This window comes from Hakea prostrata, chromosome 3, assembly GCF_041222555.1.
Source record: "Hakea prostrata isolate BN-2017 chromosome 3, UWA_Hpros_2, whole genome shotgun sequence".
NCBI lineage: Eukaryota > Viridiplantae > Streptophyta > Magnoliopsida > Proteales > Proteaceae > Hakea > Hakea prostrata.
Window position 1 is genome coordinate 54,809,879 of NC_142602.1, and position 9,160 is coordinate 54,819,038.

Below are 9,160 nucleotides of genomic sequence, written 5' to 3' on the forward strand. Positions count from 1 at the left end.
TTTATTTTACCTATTTCAAATTCATACTTTTGAAAGGGGTAATTTAGTCGTTTTAACCTCACACGTGGACAAGACTAATAATTTTAGGAGATTGTTAGGATTTTGATGATCTCGATAGCCTAGTTCCATGTAAGTCTACATGCATGTGAAATTGAGAATGCCTAGGCCAAGGCATTTAAATGGAATTTATCATGTCAGATCCACTTTTGTAGCACAGAGGTCCATACTTCCCTTTAGGAGTTTGTTAGGATTTTGATGATCTCGATAGCCTAGTTCCATGGAAGTCTAGATGCATGTGAAATTGTGAATGCCTAGGCCGAGGCATTCAAATGGAATTTATCATGTCAGATCCACTTTTGTTGTACAGAGGTTCACACTTTCCTTTTGTATTGTAATTCATGCATGTGAATGTCTCGTTTTCATATATTAAAAGGGTATTTACCTTTGAGTTCTGACAAAATAAATCAAACATAGAATTTTTAGTGGGACTCTCAATAAGTCCCAATGAGAAAGTCTGGATCACCTCTGTATGCTCTCCTAACATTTTTTTTTACTATACATTTTGTGAGGGATTCATGTGGGACCTACTAATGGTTGTCATTTTTAACATTTTTTTCATTTAAAAAAGTGTCAGAGGAACATTGTGCTAATCACCTCCTTAAGACTTTTACTACAATTTTGTGGTGGAGAGATATGAAGAGAGTATAAGCTCTACCCAAGAAACAAAAGTTCGCTAGAGTTCGCTGGTTTGTTACTTGGCAAACTAGTGAAATCTCACAAAATTTCAGCGAGATTTTGCCCAAATTTTGACAGATTTTGACCCCCACCCCCATTTTGGGGGGTATTTTTTGTTATTTTGGGCTCAAACTTGATGTCTACCTAATTTGATGCCAATAAACATACTAGAATGACTAGTTTTGCCTAAAACCTCACCCAAATTGGGGTTCTCGAGCGGCACATACTCAACTGTGTATGGATAAAACTAAAATTCTATAATATTATTTTAAACAATTAAACCAACATAAATATGCATAAGGACAATAAAGTGATAAACATCATTATAAAATATTAATATACAAATACAACTAAGTAAACCTGTGCTGACACCACATGTATCATGTCAATACTCAATACCAAGTACTATGCTTCGGTGGATCAATCAGATGTGTGTCATTTGATGCCATGGTACAAGGCCCAAAGGCTACAATCATGAGCTTCTCCTCCATTATTCTTTTGAGGTCACTCCATGCCATCTCATGTTGATGGTTGTTGACATACAGTGAAACCAGAGCTTTGTAACTGGCATCATCTGCGGATGCAAAACTACTCCCATCAGGGAGGTAATGTGAACGGAGACATGGATTAGAGTCAAGAAACCCTGGTGGGTGTTGTGGTGCTGGTGTTGGTTCATATGATGATAGGGTTATATGATCCAAACGATATCGGTATCTCTGTCTCCAACATGGTAGTTGTCTCCAAGCCAAATGAAGCCATAATCTAGACACTCTGATGATGATGACCCCAACCATCCCCCCCCCCCCCATAATTAGGTGTGTTGTCGTCTTGCGAACCCAAGCTCATGGATGATCCATCATTATACCCATAGTAGTGCGAACTCCTAAAAGATGGGTATGTACCATCATGTCCATAAGCGGAAGGGACACCATAACCATAAGCCCCATAGTCATAAGCATATGTGGAGCCTACGGACTCCTCCAAGCTCATGGACCCCATTGCTCCTGAAAAGTTGTTCGTCCGTATGAGCCATGCGATCGAGTATCATTATAACCATAGTGATATTGCTCATACCCATACATGTGCTGCTGCTCCCTCCCATGACCCTTCCCCTCCCTGGTAGAGTGTAGCTCGTAGGATGACCACGATAAAGTTCACCACCATGATCATCATCTTGGGTGGCATGCATGTACTGAGTCTCTTTAGTGTATCTTTCCGGGGGATGTTGTGTCTCTGGTAATGGAATATGTAATCACTCATGTATTCCTCCACCACCATCAAGATCATCGTCATTATCATCATCATCACCATCCCTTTGAGTCTAACTGGGACTGGGAACAAGGGTGTCATTTGGATCATCCTCATGTGTACCAAACTCCACCACCCAATCCTCATCCGCAGTGGTGGCAACCACCTATACATGTGCCTGCCCCTCTCGAGATACCATGTACTGATCTAAATCAACTCTCGCGGTTTGAGAAATGACAGGGTTTGGCCTACCTCCAGGCTGGTCTAACTGTCACACCCCACCCGTCGGTCTCGGTTACCCGCCCGACAACCCGTGGGTGCGATTCTTCACAAGATCCAAGGTTTTAGTCTATCAACAATATTTAAGATAAATAAAGATAATTAAGAAAAGAATATTCAATAACTGAATTAAATGAATTATAGAGTCCAAATACTCAATATCAAGGAAGAAATAAAGTATAAAGATAAACAAATGAGGGGGAATATTAAAGTGTTTTATGTTTCTTTGTTTGTTTTCTAAGTAATGAACTTAGACTGTTTAATAAGGTGAGGGTTATTCTTCTGTGTTGACCACCTTTCGCCTCCGACCATCACCGGTGCGATAAGCGCACTCCATGCACCGCGAACTCCCGCACTGGTATTTCCATCTCCCATGGCGGTGCCACATCCTCTTCATACGGGATGGTTCCTTCATAGGAAACTAGCCCATCTTCGGATATAATTCCTTCTTCCAGGGGGCTATAAACATACAAAGAATAAAGGAATGAGTTCTAAAGAACTCGATAGAAACAATCATAAATCTCATCCATCATCCAATAATGCCATGATACAAAAGTAATATGAATGAATGCAAAATATGAATGATACTATGATTTCTAACTATGCAAGTCTCTAACGTTGACATGCTTTAAGATAAACACCAGCCCTCCTCCGAGTAAGTCTCATCACTCGATCCGGCAAGGCCGGTTACCTCTATAGGGATCCGGGGAAAAGGGAAAGTCCACACCGGCTCACAAACCATGGTTAGGGGTTAAGTCAACACTCTCTCACCATGACCATTGGTAATGGTGCCCCCATGTCGGGTTTCTAATCCAATGCAAGGTCATAATGGTTACATGTCTACATGAAGTCCAGATACATCCCCTATGGCACCAACCAAATCGGTTCGGATCCTTCGCAACCTAGGAGTAAGAATCCTCACGGATGGCTACCTCTGTTGGACTCCACTCCTTAACCCTATGGTCATCCACATATTATTGGGGCGGATGCTCTCATGATTCCTCACGACACACGGTCCGGTCCTTGGACATCCATGAGCCCAACCCTAACATATGCAACCCTACCATTTATATGACTAACGGTGGACCACCAAGTCACATCACCATCACGGGTCACTCGTTTCAATCCCCCTACCGAAAGGGTAGTAGCATGTGGGGTACCTAGCCATGCAATCTAGACTCATCCTAATAATGTCATCAATTAGTCATGATAGTGCTGACGGCATCAGCAGCATGTATCCCATTCCACACCTTCGATATCACCACAGATATCCCAAAAGGAACACCTCAACTATCGCCATATACCAATTACCATCATCATATAACATTCACAATTCACCGGTAATTATGAAATCAAGGCAAACAACTATCAGATTAACATGTTCAAGTATATGTACATAGATAAGATAGATTGTCCTTACTTGCATATAATTGGAATGTCCGTAAAATGGAATCCGTAACTATTAGAAGACTTTTCTTTCAACATAAACACCTAAACACGGGGTTATTAGAATATATAAGTCACATGAATCAATTTGAATCCCACCCATTTGGTCTCGTCTATCGACGTCGCTTGGGCCGGTCGCTAGGTTGACGACCGCCACTGTCCGCCCCAAAACGGGACAAATCGGGCTTCGTTACTCTTTCAATCCGGTTTCGGTAATCTTGACCTAAGTCTCGATCAAACACTCCCTAAGCCAAAAGGGTGAGGGAAAACTAACCATTACCATCAATAGATTACCCATAACCCTCCCCTTGGCGGATTAACCATCTCACGGAAACAAGGTTTCGTTTACGGTTATTCCATCTCAAGTAGATTAAAAGAGAGTTAAAATATCCAAGGGGTAATCACAAAGCGAGGGAAAAGGGTTAATACTAAATTAACGGACAAAGAGAGTAAAGAACGAAGGATTAATTCAATACCTCATGCTAGAGAGTCGAGAAGGAAAGACCGATCTTCCAGTCATCGGTCTCCGGAGACTCTTTCGGGTCTTCCCCCGCCGTCTAACCTCCCAAAAGCAACCACGATAAGTATTCATTAATTAGCGGAGGTTGCCTTTATAGAAGTCGGGGCAAAATAGGCAAAATCCCAGAGCGCCCTCGCTAGGTTGAGCTACTTAATTTGCCATACAAGGGTGCTTTTACTGGGGGTTGCTACCCAAGGCCAACCTAGCCCTAAAGGGTGGGGGAGATCTTACCTTCATTCCGGACATCTCGAACAACACCGACTTCCAAAATTCCAAATTCCGCTGGCGGGCTCTTGGATAGGATCCGTCCATGGGTCCGGGTATGGATCATGGGCTTCAATCTAGATACTCCACAAGTTCACCCGACTAGCCTTCGGGTTCTCGGACCTGGATCGGTCTTGGGTTAGAAATATGGGGGGTGTTACACTAACACCGGCTCACCCCTGTCCAACAACCAATCAGTGAGGGGATGTTGCTCGCAGTGACCTCGAAGATATCGTCGAGCTGGATGTACCCTGGCATGCTCTAACTTCAGCCTCATGTTGTAGTAGTAGCAATACACGAGGTCATTCAAGTGCCGACTTCCTAACATATTCCTCCTCTTGGAGTGAATCATGCCAAATGTACTCCAATTCCTCTCGCACCCAGAGGCAGAGTAACCTATTCCTCCTCTTGGAGTGAATCATGCCAAATGTACTCAATTCCTCTCGCACTAGAGGCAGAGCAAGTTTTTATTTATTTTTTTTGGTAAACAAAAGAGTGGATTCGAACCTGGGACATGAGGTTTACCAAACCACTTGGGAGTGAGCTTGGGACCACTAGACCACCACCCCGGTGGTTTAAACATCTTTATCTACAATCATTTGTATTGATGGTTAGCTAAATTCTTTCACAAATAAAAAGCAAGTATTAAGTTATAACTTCTAAGTTCTAATCTCTATGTGGCAATTTGACTGGACCACTGGGTTTGGCTCCAACTATGAGATAACCTGCATAACAGTATTGAGCATGTCTGACCTCAACTCCAAATTTTTGCTATACTAATATTTGGGATTGAGATAGGTGCACCATTCACAAACTCACAATTAGAGACTCAAACCTGTCATTGAATGAATTATTAATATCTACTACAATTTACAAATTAATAACCCACACTAATTACTTATCCGCCCTATGCATCGGATGCATTAAATGAACGATCCATCTAGCATGCACAATATTTAGGTAAGCAGTGCAACATCTGGGGTTAGCTCTTTGTATGGCTATCTTCCATTCACTCAAGGGTTGCATAAATATGGGGCATAGTGGGCCCTCTTAGGGAGGAATCAACCATACACAAGACCTTAATTATGGGATCCAAGGTCTCTAGCACAATTGTCACATTCCTCCAAAACTCATCAAATGAGATCATTGTTTGTGTGGTGCGCCACTACTTGTACTTGGATTATTACAAACTAATGCATCCAAAATCTGCTCAGCCCTTGGATCTCCTTGGAATGACTTGCAAAACGAAAGCGTCAGATGTGGCCCGACCACTGGGGTCGGAGTCCACCTCCGAAGGCTAAGTCAGTTGATGAACTTAATCACAAACGGCTCTGCTAGATACATAGAGCTAAGGAATGAATAACTGGAATATGATCTAGATCATAAACATATGAGTGTTTACGTCCAAAGGAGTGTGTATGGATCTGGTGTCCTCTCTCTCACCTTGTAGGTAAGTAAGGTTTATATAGAGTGTACTTTCGAATCTTCTTCATTGGATGCATTTGAGCCTTCTTCGGGTAGTCGTTGGATTCTAACAGTTAGATCCGTTGAGCAATAGACTTCTACTAGTTTGAACTAGTAGAGGACTCCTGAGATAACCTCACGGTTATCCGATGATTATCCCCTCAATAGCGATAAGTGACAGCCATCAAGTTGAGTCTGCCATCATTAGGGTAATTAACCTAATCCATTAGTCGGATTAGGGCGTGCTTGTGGCTGATTTAGTTTTCTTCCTCAGCAAGCTATCTCCTGGACCCGGCTCGTTTGGAAGGGAGTTGATTCCCTCCGTCTCGATCGGGGTTGAGGATCAAACCAAGTATGAACCAGGTTCGATCATATTTCCTCCATATCACGAGCCCCCCCGGACCAAGTGTTCGGTCGATCCCAAGGGCTTGGTTTTTAACTGGGTTCTTCGTCAAGCAATAGTCTCCGCGTATCCCATTAAATGTCCTATCACATTTAATGCGGTGGTCACTTTTCCTCGAGTGTTGTGAGGGTAATGCCACGCATCTTATTGTAGTCAAATGATCGTGGCTCATGTAACCCAAGCGACGGTTTCCGAACGCCTGTTTTGGATTCGTGAGTTCAAACTTTCAAACCGACTTTGAATCTCGATCGTTGGTGTTGAATCAATCTCGATCGTTCACGTCCTCGAACACTCATGCGGGTGCTTAAAAGCAGTTCGTTGTCTTCGTAGGTTTCATTATTCTTGTTTGGAATTTTGTAACTTCGCCGTTTGCTTCGCGCCTTCTTGTTCTCAAGCTTTTGCCTCACTGAATCAGTAAGTTTACTGATCCCTTTGCAAAGTTAAACTCCCTGTCTCCAGGGTTTTTTTTTTTTTGGTGCCGTACTGAAGCTTTAGCAATGGAGGACAATAGGGTTTCTTCTTCCCTAGTGCCCAGCGTCAGTAATAGTAGTGGTAACGAGGCCTTTGCCTCCCTTCCTTCTGAGCAGTCGGATAGTGATAATAAAACCCTAACTATTCTCTGGCAGTGAATTTGTAGAAGTTACCCATAAAAGATTAGAAAGAAAAGCTGAGACTTCTTCTGCCTTTCCTGAGTCTGGACCATCCAAGACTCCTAGGGTGACCGCCGAGTCTTCTAGGCAGTCAAAACAAACTTCCAGGTCTAATGGTGGACTTGGTTCTGTTCCCTCCTCATATAAGGAGAAAACCCTTCTTTCGGCTATCTAGGGTTTTGATTTTCCTTCTTCTTATCATCTTAGGGTTCCCAACCCTGATGAGAGGGTTGATTCGACCCTTCCAGGCAAATTTTCCCTATACATAGATGCATTGGAGAGCGGGGTTCGCTTTCCTTTTTTCAACCTTTTGTTTGCAGCCATCCTGAATCATTGGGACATTTGCCCTGGAATGCTCCTTTCCAATAGCTGGCATCTTATCGTCGGCTTCTTGGGTTTATGCTTTGAACTTGGCCTTACGCCTTCTCTTGCTCTTTTTGTGCACTTTCATCTTCTTTTTATTTCCCATCCTCCCGGTTGGGTTGTGCTCTCCAAGCGTAATAAGACTGAGCTTGACTGGAGGGGCAGCATTCTTGCCAGAGAAACTTGCCCTTCCAACCATAAAGGATGGCGCGAACGATACTTTTTCTGTCGAGCGCCTCAGTCGGATCTCAACTTCCCGACCATCTGGAAACAGCATACCTCATACTCTGAAAGTAACCGGGTCCTTCCCCTATCCAAAGAAGACGAGACGGCCGTCAGAAAGATCAAATCAATTCCATGGTATCAGGAGATACATGGACTTGAGGTGGAGTACAACTCCATCCTTCAGTATTGGGGATTGGCTCATTGTGAGCTCCTTAACCATCATCCTTCAATTTTCTAAGAGTGATATGTCTTTTTGCAATTCTGACTCTTGTTCTTCTTTGTAGTGCCACCAAAAATGAACCTTGAGCATCTTTGGGCAAAGGCTGCTAGGGCCGTTGTGACAGCTGAGCAACAGTCGCCCCGAGCCTTCTCTGTTCCCTCTCCCGACCCTTCTTACAAGGGTATTAGGAACTTAAAGCCCGTGGTTGACGCTTCGGGAAAAGGGAAAAAGCCAATGGTGGAGAGGCCAACTATCTCCTCCTCCACTCGAACCAAAAGGAAGCACGATACAGTTGATGCTTCCTCCCATAAAAAATGCAAAAATACTGAAGATTGTGAGGAGGTCTTCATGCCTCAGTGGACACTGAAGCGGATTGATAGGGTGACACAAGACCCTGAGAAAGCTGCAGAGTGGAGTTCCCTCAGTCTTCTGCCCGTTGATCGTCAAGACTTTGAAGCCCTGAACAATGATGCACTTGTTAGTCAGTCCACAAGGTACCGGTCTTCCTGATTTTTCATTGATTGTTTTTCATAATCTTTTATGATTTCTTCTGATAATCTCCTCGTCCCAGGAATGTTGTGTTGAGCTTTTATCAACACATGGAAGCATTGAGCCGGGTTGGTCGTAATGGCTCCTTGTTGCAGACTTGTGAAGAGAATTTGGCGAAGGCCAATTCTGAGATAGACCGACTGTCGGCAGCAGCCAAAGAGCTGCAGGCAAAGCATGATGAGGAGATGAGCTCCTTGAAGAAGGCCCTAGACTCTTCCCAAGCCCGCGCTATTGCTGCAGAGCGCGAGGCTAAGAAGCAGAAAGCAGCTGCCACGTTGTTCGGTGACAAACTTGAGCTTAAGTCCATAGAGAACGACAGTATACTGAAGATGTCAGTTCCTAGCAAACCCAAGCATATCAAGCCGGAGCTTCGAAGGGATTGTATTCGGAAGTACCTGAACATCGTTCCTTTCTCTAACCTGCTGGGCGCCTTCAACATCCAAGCTTACCGCTTGGGGCAAAATGATGTTTGGGAGAAGATCCTCGGATCTATCCCTTCCTTCGATACAACTCCTTTTAGTGAGGTGTGTCACAAAGTGGTCTTCGGGAAGCTTAAGATGGACCTCCCTAACTGGGCTTTGGGAGAAGAGGATCCCTTTCCTGCTGACCCGAATATCAAAGAATATCTTGCTGATGAACTGCCCCTTCCAGAAGAACCTTCATAGCCTGCTACTGAAAAGAAGACTGACGAAGATGATCCTGAGGAAGGCTCCCCCGTGAAGGACTCTTCGGGCGATAATGAGGAAGAAGTGTAGGGAGTTATTCTTTCTTTTTTTGTAAAGACCGATCCTCCT